This window comes from Bidens hawaiensis, unplaced genomic scaffold, assembly GCF_021521415.1.
Source record: "Bidens hawaiensis isolate Kalapana, Puna unplaced genomic scaffold, B.hawaiensis_p1.1 tig00043043_1, whole genome shotgun sequence".
Lineage (NCBI taxonomy): Eukaryota > Viridiplantae > Streptophyta > Magnoliopsida > Asterales > Asteraceae > Bidens > Bidens hawaiensis.
The window spans coordinates 59,139-71,327 of record NW_027497648.1 but is presented as its reverse complement, the minus strand read 5'-3'; the positions used below and the strand labels follow the sequence as shown (position 1 = coordinate 71,327).

Below are 12,189 nucleotides of genomic sequence, written 5' to 3'. Positions count from 1 at the left end.
TTTTAGTATGTTTTTTTCTGTAATTTGAATTTTAGATATTAATGTGTTTTTTTATTAATGTGTATTTTTTTAATAATATGTTATTTGAATATATTTATAAAAAAAATAAAAAAAAAATTTCGCTGGAGCCCCTCTACACCAGGGTTCAGGGGCTCCAACACCCCCCTTATCCAGTTTCTCTCTCTGCCACACGTCATAATATTATTGGTTCTTGGCTCTGCTGGAGCCCCACTAAAACCCCCACACCCCTTAGTCTAAGCTATAAAAGGTCGAAAAACTAAAAAGAAGGTATCTTTCATCGTTGGTAGCGGAGACTTTATGGTAAATGTTACCATTATTGGTAACTTATATCAATTCAATCTTTAATCTTTTATTATATCACCACGTTACACATTACCATAAGTGGTAACTTGCGTAAGCTATATCTTCCCTAAAATGCTAAGTAATAATAACATTAAAATCTTAAAAGTTACATAGTTATTAGCGGAGATAAAGCTAGTTTTAAAATAAATTAAGGCATATTGATGAGTGATTTAGTTGGTAGTTTGTACTTGGTAGAATAGTTGCTTCGTATCAAGAGATGGGCCTGGCCCATTATATATATAGCCTGGTGGTGGGATCTCCAAATGAATCGAAATAGTAAAAACCCCAAATCCTCTTCTTCAACCTTGTTCATGGATGCTTATGTATGTATGTATGTAAATTAATATCATAATAATAATAATGAGTGAAGCAAAAATGAGCGTTGTAGAGAAAGAAAGCATTGAAGTAATCGCACAAAGCATCGGCGTTACCAATTTATCCCCGGATGTCTTACCTTCTCTCTCGGCCGATGTCGAATACCGCCTTCGCGAGATCCTGCAGGTTGTTTTATTTATTTAATTTTACCTGCCTACCCACAATTTCTATCTATTCACTTCTTTTTTAATTTCCACACACAGGAGGCTATCAAATGTATGCACCATGCCAAACGGACTGCTATGACCTCGTTGATCGTGCCCTGCAATTAAGAAAAATCCAAGTATTGTTATTATTATTATTATTATTTATGTATCACAGTATCATCCGTTGTTCTGTATCGTTCCTTGCAGCCGTTATATGTTGCATCCGGTAATAACTCGTTGCGCTTCAAAAGGAGTAACGATTTGTTCTATGTTGAGGATAAGGAAGTTGAATTTAGAGAGGTAGTTAACAGGCCTGGCATACCTATTACACTATATGCACTTTCATATCATACTTTTTATTATTCATAAAACATATGACTGCCATGCTCAAACCATCAAAGCCAAGTGTTAAAAACACACTTTCATGTAGCCAAGCTAGGCTGTTGCGTTTGAGCTATCGCGTAACCGGAACACAATACGGCACGGTTTGCCAGCCTTAGACTAATAACTAATAAATTGGTTACTTTTTCTAGAATTGTAAGATTTGTTTCTTCATATGATTCGATTAACAACTTCAGGTTATTGAAGCTCCTCTTCCAAAGGCACCTCTAGATATGGTGGTTACCAGTCACTGGCTTGCTATTGAAGGCGTACAACCTGCGATTCCTGAAAATGCTCCGCTTGAAGGTATGTGAAACCTTATTTAGTATAAATTCTTAGTAAGTAACTAATTAACTGTTATTAATAATCGCTTTGTCGGAAGTGATTGCAGCGTCGAATGATAATAATAGGAAACCTGATTGCAAAGAAGACGGTGGTTCTATTGACGTTAAAACACATGTGCTCTCGATAGAGCTTCAGGTATATTGTTGTTATCATGTGTCCATCCATCATCACATCAGCACATGATTTTGCCCGAAATGTGTTATAAGTTGCTGCTTTTTGGTTGTTGTGCAGCTTTACTTTGAAAAGATAACAGAACTCACTGTAGGTCGATCAAATTCAGTTATTTTTAACAAAGCATTGTTGAGCTTGTCGACTAGTGCAGGGCTCCATCCTTTGGTTCCTTATATTATATACTTTGTTGCTGAAGAGGTACTCGTCTTGTGATTCATGTATTTTGGTTATGTGTTTTTGGGTAAAAAATGGTCAAAGTTAGGGTTTGTGGAGATTGATACGTTGAAACAACCAAAGGGATGAAGAAATTATGAAATTTTTGCTTGGTAAAGGGTTTTATAAATAAATAAAGCTTATTTGATTGTACATAATGATTTCAGGTGAATAGTAATTTAAACAATTTCCAGCTTCTTTTCGCTTTAATGCGTCTTGTGAGGAGTCTTTTACAGAATCCATTCTTGAATATAGAACCATATGTAAGTGTTGTTCATATTGTGGATTTAAAATCGTGTTTAAAGGCATTGCTTTTTAATATCTAATTGTTTATTGTTTTCAGTTGCACCAACTGATGCCACCTGTAATGGCGTGTCTTCTTGCAAAAAGCTTGGGGAATAAGTTAACTGACAATCACTGGGAACTTAGAAACTTTACAGCGAATCTAGTGGCTTTTATATGCAGAAAGTAATTATAATATTAATTAATGAGATGATTTTAGAACTACGTTTACGTTAATATTTGATATTCGTAAACTGGTTTTAACTTCTTCATGTTGTATAGGTTTGGGTACGCGCATAATAATCTCCAACTACGTGTCTCAAGGACTCTTCTTCATTCTTTTTTGGATCCTGCAAAGGCGTTTCCGCAACATTATGGTGCTATAAAAGGGATTACTGCCCTCGGGTCAAATGTGGTATCTTTTCTTTTCTATTTCTGCTAATATATGTGGGTCTCATTATATGTATCAGTTTTATAGTATTAATGTATATTAGTCACTCGTAAGTAGGGCTGTTAAAAAAGATTGTGGCTCGCTAAAAAAAACTTGTTTGTAAACGAGCCGAGCCCAAGCCAAGGTAAGCTTAGCTCGTTGGTTCACTTGTTAGGCTTGTTTAGCTGGCTCGTTTAAATTAAAACCCATTTTATAATTATAAATTATAACAGAAAAGTATAACCCAAGTTTTAATAACATATAATGTTAGAAAGTTGGCACAAAAACAAAAATCGGAAATCTATAAGATTAAGTAGTCAGCACAGATTTTATTAAAGAAATCATAAGATTTCATCTTATTCCTATCATCTATATACAAGGAAATAAGACAACTCCTAGATAAAAGAAAAACATAATTTATGGCTTAAATGTTTAATTTATGTTTTGACTTTGACTGCATTATTTATAGGAACTTTGACTGCTGACTTTCACTATTGAATTTGAGTGCAAAATGATTGGAATTTAGTTAACATATAATTTTTTTTTGTTTATAAAGTTTATACCATATGTATGTTAAAAATGCACTTTTTTTTCTTTACATATATCAATATGCGTAAAAATTTAAAAATATTTTTACGAGCTGGCTTGAGCTTTTTAAGAGCCTAAAAAAGCTCTTTAAATTGGCTTGTTGGAATTAAAACCCAAATTTTAATATATATAAATTGTAACTCTAAAGCATTATACTATATATGCATATTATAAATTCTTTTGTTTATAAATTTTGCACTGTGTGTATGCTAAAAGGATAACTTTTTTTGTTTTTACATATATCATTATGTATAAACTATAAAGTTAACTTTTCTTTATATAAAGAGCTGGCTCGATGAGCCACATGCTGGCTGAGCTTTTTATGAGCCTAGCTCGAGCTCTACATTCCTACTTATTTAAGATAAACGAGCTGAGCAGCCCATCTCGGCTTAGTTGGCTTGGCTTGTTCACTGCCCTGTTCATAAGTTAGGAAAATCATATTATTTATTGGTAAACTATAATAGAAGTTGATTTATATTTCAGAAATTATTTTCTTCTTCCAACATTCTGCCCCTCTTTTTCACTACAAATCATATGTATATATAGAAGGGCTTACACTTCAGGATCAATTTTTAATAGAGAACTGCAAGATTCACAAAAACACTGGAACACATTGCTTTAAATGTACACATAAGAAGGTTATATAACTTTCAATTGAACGTGTATATATATACCATACCACTCGTGAATGCTATCGGTTTCAGCTCGTTTGTAACCTTTAGTTCTGACTTTTCTCACTTTTATCCACATGTCACAGGTTCGTTTGTTTTTGCTATCGAATCTTGACCCGTTTTTTCAATACATAGAACCCGAAATGCAACTCGAGAGGCAAAAGAATGAGAGCAAGAGACATGAGGCATATCGAGCGCATGGGGCCTTGATGGTAATATAATTTTCCATTTTACTTCACTTTTAGCATTCACATTTACCCGCTTATGTTAATAAAAAGACAATATGCAGTGTGCAGCTGGTCTTTGTGTTTACAATCAACTTAAAATGATCCCCAATTTATTATCTCCACCTCCACATAACATTTGGAAGCGGAACGGGAAATTTGGAACATCAAATACAAGTATATCTTCGTTCTAACCTCACAACCTTACTTTAATAGTAGTAAACATTTTATCATCTTTTTTTGTGATTATTATTAGAGAATATTGCACTAATGGTTCTTGTGATTTGATCAAATTTGCAAGTTTGGTCTTCAAATTTTAGATCTGCAAGCTTAGTCTAAACATTTGTGCAAGGGTTGCAATTTTAGTCCTCATTATTAGTCCCTGCTTGTTTTCAACGAAAAAGTAATGTTATGTGCCATTCATGTGAGGGTAATTATGTCTTTCCAAATATGGAACAATAATAAAATAGTCTTTCATGTGAGGTTACTCCCATTTTATTTGAAACCCTACTAAAAGTTAATGTTCGATTCAAAAACCAAAGGTGAAGTCGAGTAGTCGACGATAGGAATACTGGAGTTTGTAAGACTATACGGAAAGACATAATAACCCTAGCACTTGGTTTTAAATTGTGTGCATAATGTCCTGATGAAGGCAACGCTGCGTATGATACGGTGCGTTTACATGATGCACCAACGTTGCGCCAATTTTGCGTATTGCATTGATTCGCATATGCTCTACGATGCACACATTTTGTTCAATTTAGGTTTTTTTTATATTTAATTCTGAAGAGTCGGTCTTTCAAGATTAGAGTCTGTTTTTGGGTGGTTTCCATTTCTGATTAGCGATTTTGGTTGTTTCAAAGAATAAAAATCTGTTCATTTTCAGATTAGCGATTTCAGTTGGTCTTCAGTTCCAGTTAGCGAATTTGGTTACCAAATTTTCAATTTTGGCTTCCAATTAACGATTTTGGTTTCTAAATTAGTCATTAGCCACTTCAATTGGTCTTGTCGGTTCTTATTCACTATGAAAGATAAGTTACTGTAAGCTGTTTATGTTGAAGCACTCAAATTAGTTGCCAAGAATGGCCTTTTAGTACTTTTATAATAGAAAGCGCATCACATACGTGATGCGTTCGCATCGCCACATCACACATCAGATTTTAGGACAAAACGCAATGTACCCATCATGCAGTTAAAACCAAGCCCTCACATGACCGGCACATAACACCACTTTTCCGTTAAAACCTAACTGGGATTAATGGTAAGGACTAAACATGTAACCCTCTCACAAATGATTGGACTAAGATTGCAGTTTTTAAAACTTACGGAACAAATATGCAAAATGGTCAAACCACAGGGACTATTTGTGCAATTCTCTCTTATTATTATTATTATTATTATTATAGATAAACGGAAGGTGTCGGGAATGATGGACCAACCGCTTAAAAAAGTAGTGACAAGCGAGGGGTCTCATTTGGTCAAGGTAGAGATGCAAGGAGGGAGCAGTGGGTTTTCAATAACGCGCGGGGGGTCGGATGCAGGGCCGCCAAGGTTTATGGCGAATGAGAATGTGCCTGGTGGCAGTGGGAGGAAGGATAGGTTTGCTCAAATGTCTTCGCTGGCGGTGTCAAGAGCGTGGAAAAAGGAGACGAATGCTGGACACTTGCTTCCGAAGCTGTATGATGTTTTTGGTGAAAGCATGTTTCCTTTTGTGCCTTCACCAGAACTGTGCAACTTTCACCTGTAATTGTGGTATTCAGATAGGTATAGGTAGTATGTAATGGATGCTGTTGAGATGTTTACTCTGGTTTGTTAGAATTCAATAGAATTGGAATGTTAATGGATGGTGTTGGATCGTATAGAATTTTAGTTTATGGATTTGAAACTATTATATATTTACTAATTAAAATAAAAATATTTAATACAATGTTACTAGAAAGTTATCGTATAATACAATTTGCCACATTTTGAAAATAAGCAAATAGTTTATTAACAGACTATAGAGGTAGGGTACTGAAAGGACACAAATTCTTATAAAAACGGTGAAAGAGAACTTCCTCAGAGGTCACCCGCGAGGTATAATAAGTCACCCGCATAAAGTCAGAGGAAGAATGATAACAGGTTCTAGAGATTGTGCGGGAGGATCCTGACACCCTCAGGAGTCATCCGCAAAATACTATTCCTACCCCCAAAGATGACCAGAAGGTGACGTCAAAAGGACAACTGTAATTAACCAACTCCATTCTAGAAGATTTACCAAGATTCTTTCTTAGAAAACACGAGACGTAACAGCCAATAGAAGGACGGCTGGCGAGGTTGTTACAAATGTGCACCTGGCCAAAATAGCTCGTCCTATCGCGTGTAGATACGTGTCTAGGCTGTTACAACCATGCACATAGCCGATATAGCTCGCCCCATCATATGCGGACACGTGTCCAGATGGTTACGAAAACATCTTCTGTAAAGGGACAGCTGGACCAATCACATTCCCCATCCTTCGGCTATAAATACCCTGAGTCATCTTCACAAGGTATTCATTCACTCCCCACTATCTACTCAAAATACTTAAGTACTTTCTCTCCATCGGAACTGTACTTATTCTCACGCCCGAGGGTGGTTACGGGAAGAAACCCCCCTCTTGTCCTTCCCGTAACGAGCTCACGGTGGTTGTTTTGCAGGTTTCTGTCATTTGACTTGGGAGATCGGACTTGTATCGTTAGTTTGGTAATTGTTTAACTTATACCCTGTGGACTCATTGGATCTAGACCCTTAGGGGATTGGATCCGTGTTTCTTCATTGGCGCCATTCGTTTTGTGCTAAAATTTTAAAAAACGTTTTTGTTGTTCCGAACGATATGAGTCAATCTCACCAAGGACCGACGGAAACTCCGGCAACAGTCAGACGTTCCACCGCAGTTGGAGCACCTGGAGGCCCTACTCAAGGTGACTTGGGACATGTGACGACGGAGATACGCCACACTCTTACGGAACCAGATCTGGAAGACAGATCTGATAATTCTACTCCGGCGAGGTTTCTCCGTCACAATCTCATATCCGAGGGAATTTAATCTCCTAAGGAATGGTTGCGATTGTAGCAAAAGAATGCTCTGGCTGAGTACGAACGCAGGATTCATGAAGAACGAATTCGTGCTAGAACCTTGGTTTATGACGATATTCCGCCGGAATCTTCATCTCTCCCTTCAACACTTCGGCGGAGTCAGATGCGTGGCATTATTCAAACTGAGATCTTCTTTGAAGATGATTTTGAGAGAAGGGGACGTGATCGACCTCGTATAGTCACGCATGAGCCCTCTTGTAGGGTTGAGTATGAAATTTATGATCCGACGTATCGTCCAAGTGAAGTTAGTTACTTCAGTGGCGATAACATAATTCATGGAAGATAGGGAACTAGTCGCCCGCATGAGGTAGTTCGCCATACTGAATACCACAGTGACGCGGAAGAAGATTTCACAAAACCTTATCGTCCCGCAACATTTGCTGAAAAATCAAAGTTCATAGCGCGCATTGCAACAGCTCCGTTCCCAGTTAATGCGAAAATTCCTACGTCATTAGGAAAATACAATGGGATGACTGACCCTAGTGATCACCTTCTGAACTTTGTAGCAGTTGGGAGTCAGTGGTTGGAATCTTCCCTATTGGTGCCGCATGTTTGCGTGGACGTTGACTGGGCAGCGCGTTAATGGTTTGAAAAGTTACCTGATGGACAAATTAAGAGTTGAGATGACCTGGTGGCTAAATTCTCACAACACTTCAGTCAGCAGAGGAAACACACCCGTGATCCTTCTGAAATTCTAGACGTTGTCAGGCGTGATAACGCGTCTATTGAAGATTTTATCTCCTGATTCAACGACGAAAGTGTAAACATCGGTGGGATCAGTGAAGACATGTTGCGTGGAGCCTTCCGCAAGAATGTACCGAGTAACGCATTGATCCGTTGTTTGACTGGTAAGGATGGAATGCCCAAAGCATGGGATGACATAATGTCCGCGGCCAAGTTGTTCGCTAGAACTGAAAAAAACCTTAGGGGTCTGAAAGTTCAAAACAGACGCCAAATGTGGAATTCCAGATTCCACAGCCGAACAGACAGGCCAAGGGAACAATTTGGTCAAGACTCCAACCTGTTGCGGATACTTCAAAGCAATTCGATGCAAGATCGCTAATTGGTAACAAAAATAAAGCAAGCGCTTCAACGCAGAACAACAACAGCTGGACCCCGTTGACAAAAACTCCCTCAGAAATTTTAACCATTGAAAATGTGAAATTTAAAAAGCCTCAACCGATCATGAAAAGAACATTTCTTAATCCAAAAAGCACTGTACGTTCCATGATGATATCGGTCATAACACAGACGCATGTGTAACATTGAAGAACGAGATTGAAGCAGCAGTCAAGTCCGGGAAGTTAGAACACTTGGTCAAGAATGTCAGACAGGGGTCTAACAAGATGTCTGCATAGGATAATCAAGGCCCGCCTAAAAAACAGGTTCGAGATTTGAATTTTCATATGATTCAAAGCGGACAGGTTAGTGGATGTAAGAGGCAACAATTTGATTATATGGAATGGAAAAATGAACCCGTAAATTTCCCGCGGGTGAATGGGGGCCATGCAGTAAAAGCCCGCTGATAATTACTGCTTTGGTTGGTCATTACCGTTCACAGTATGTTTTCTTTGATACCAGAAGCACTTCCGATATAATGTATGAACAATGCTTTGAGAAATTAGATGAAGAAGATAAAGCGAGGTTATAACCCGTTCATGCACCAGTTTTTGGTTTTGGTTATGAAGTCATGCACCCGCGATGGGTGCTTTCTTTCCCGGTTACACTCAGTGATGGGGTTCACTCCATAACTGAAGATGTTGAATTTCTGGTTTTGCCAGCCAAGTCGAAGCAAGACATAATCCTCGGGAGAGAAGCAATCGGAGACTTCAACGCGCATCCGGCAACAGCTATGGCGCAATAGGAGTCCCAAATCGTACCGGTGTAGCAATCATCCGCGTGAACAAGCATTCTTTCGCGACGGATAATTCAAAGCCAACTAAGATACCAAAGCAAACTGAAAGAACTGAGCTGGAAAAATGGGTGTTGAACAAAAAAATTGAAGATCAAACGATTACAATTTGACCTGCTATCTCTGAGATAGTAAGGACATTTTTGAAACAATTGTTAACAAAAAACATGGACATTTTCGCTTGGCAGCCCGCAGACATGACCGGTGTCCCACAGAGGATCGCGGAACATAAGATGCGGGTGAATCCAGCCTTTACACCGATTATCCAGAAAAAGCGAAAGATTGGTCCAGAACAGACTAAATCCATAAATGAGCAAGTTCAAGACTTGCTGAATGCTGGAATCATCCGAGAAATTCAATACCAAACGTGGGTTGCAAATCCGGTCATTGTTCCCTAGAGCAATGGAACATGGCGGATGTGCATCGATTTTAAAGATTTGAATAAAACTTGCCCGAAGGATTGTTATCCACTCCCGGAAATCGATTCAAAAGTCGATTCAACTGCTTCTTTCAAGTTTAAATGTTTCCTCGATGCTTATAAGGGTTACCACCATATCCGCATGGCGGCAGACGATGAAGACAAAACTGCATTACGCACTGACCAAGGCACATTCTGTTATAAGATTATGCCCTTTGGACTAAAAATGCGTGTGCTACGTATCAGCGTTTGATGGATGAAGCTTTTAAAGATCAAATATGACGCAATTTGGAGGTGTATACAGAAGATTTAGTAATAAAAAGTATTGAAGAAGATCAAATGTTAAGAGATATCAAAGAAACATTTGATACTTTGAGAAAGGTCAACATGAAGTTATATCCTAGCAAGTGCTCCTTTGGGGTGGAGGAAAGAAAATTCTTGGGCGTCATAGTCACGGACGCGGGTTTCAAAGCTAACCCAGACAAGGTCCAGGCAGTTGCTCGCATGCCTTCACCTTCTTCCCTCAAGGAGGTACAAACACTGAATGGCAGGGTGGTGGCCTTGAAAAGATTCTTGGCTAATCACGCAGCCAAATCGTTCCCCTTTGTGTCAACTTTGAGAAATTGTTTAAAGAAAGCACAGTTTAAATGGACCGCGAAAGCAGAGCATGCATTTTTGGAAGTTAAAAAACACTTAATGCACCTGCCTACCTTGACTGCACCACACGCAGGAGAGCCATTGACGCTGTATTTATCGGCATCCGATATTGCCATTGGGTCTGTACTGTTGACAGACAGGAAGAATGTCCAAACACCGGTTTATTATGTTAGCAGAACATTGACAGACCCGGAAACCAAGTACTCGATGCTTGAAAAACTAGTATTGGCATTAGTTTTTGCGGCCAAACGCCTCCGCAGATACTTCCAAGGACATCCAATCAACGTGTTGACTGGGTATAAGTTGAAGAATGTGTTAAGTAAACCAGAATTGTCACGGAGGCTAGCGAAGTGGGCCATAGAGTTGGGAGAACATTCTTAAGACCCGCGATCAAGGGTCAAGTGCTATCGGACTTTGTCACGGAAGTTCCACGGAACGAAGAAAAAGAGTGCCTGATCGAACAACAAACTCCAATACCTCCGGAACGAGACCAAATCTGGTCACTGTTTAGAGTTTCAAGTGATTAAGGGTCAGGCGCACGACTAAGGTTGGTTAACCTCGAAGGTCATGAATTCACATATGCCATAAAATTGGACTTCAAAAGTACCAATAATGAGGCAGAATATGAAGCTTTTTGAGCAGGCCTGTGGATAGCTAAAAGCTGGGGGTTAAACATTTAGAAGCACGGGTAGACTCGATGTTGATCGCTGTACAGATCAACGGGACGTACGAGGCAAAAACGATGTAATGGCCTCATACTTGTCACAAGCAAAAGACTTGATTCTTCAATTTTCATCTTGCAAAGTCATCTATATCAAACGGAGTGAAAACAAGTCGGCGGATGCTCTTAGTAAACTAGCTTCAACGAATTTTGAACACTGTGCAAAACACATTCGCATCAAGGTCCTCGATCATCCCTATGTCCCACAACACCAGGTGTTGGTCATACAAACAAGCATGGAATCCTGGATGACATAAATTGTGGCATACATAACATCCAGAGCACTCCAAGAAGAAAAAGCTGCGGCCCGAAAGATCAGACACAAAGCCTTACATTATCAAGTGTAAGACGGTATTTTGTACCGCAGATCCTTCCTCGGTCCACTATTGCGATGCGTGGATGCCGAAGACGCAAATTACCTTATTCGGGAAATTCAGGAAGGTATTTGTGGTCTTCATGTGGGTCCAAGGATGGAGGTGGCCAAACTCATGAATGCTGGGTATTATTGGCCGGAAATGCATATGGACGCAGTGCAATAAATTAGAAAATGCGACTCATTCCAGCGCCATGCTCCCAATACCCTAAGACCAAAAACGAGTTAGTGCCGGTGACATCTGCATGGTCGTTCCAGAAGTGGGCGATTGATATCATGGGACCATTCCCAGAAGCCCCGAGACCCGTCAAATTCTTGATTGTGGCAATAGATTACTTTACCAAATGGGTAGAGGCCAAGCCAGTAGCCTTCATCACCGCAACTCGTATCAAAAAATTCTCGTGGGAATTCATCATCTGTCGTTTTGGTCTCCCGCAAGAATTGGTTAGCGACAACGGAACCCAATTTGCGAATGGTGGGCTTCAAGCATGGATGAAAGAAATTCAGATCACTCAAGTATTTACATCTGCGGCCCACCCGCAAGCTAACGATCAGGTCAAAAGAGCCAACAGAACCATTAAAGACGGAATCAAGGCAAGATTGGGAACTAAACGAACCGGTTGGGTGGACGAATTACCCCATGTAATCTGGGCTTTCCGTACCCAGAAAAAGATGAGCAATTCAGAGTCTCCATTCAGTCTAACATATAGTACCGAAGCAATGATCCCGATTGAGATAGGGGTTCCATCCTCACGTATACTTTCCACTAATAATAATGAAGAGGAGCTGCGGATGAACCTCA

At 39.3% G+C, this 12,189-nt stretch overlaps 1 pseudogene across 1 annotated transcript; it reads left to right on the top strand.

Moving 5' to 3' along the window:
• The first annotated feature begins 661 nt into the window (after positions 1–661).
• LOC143594069 (transcription initiation factor TFIID subunit 6-like) lies at positions 662–6,005 on the top strand (annotated as a pseudogene). Its single transcript, XR_013146254.1, has 12 exons — positions 662–864; positions 942–1,021; positions 1,092–1,184; positions 1,463–1,571; positions 1,648–1,745; positions 1,842–1,979; positions 2,162–2,257; positions 2,338–2,462; positions 2,559–2,691; positions 4,052–4,177; positions 4,255–4,366; positions 5,596–6,005. The product of XR_013146254.1 is annotated as a transcription initiation factor TFIID subunit 6-like (transcript).
• Positions 6,006–12,189: the final 6,184 nt, after the last annotated feature.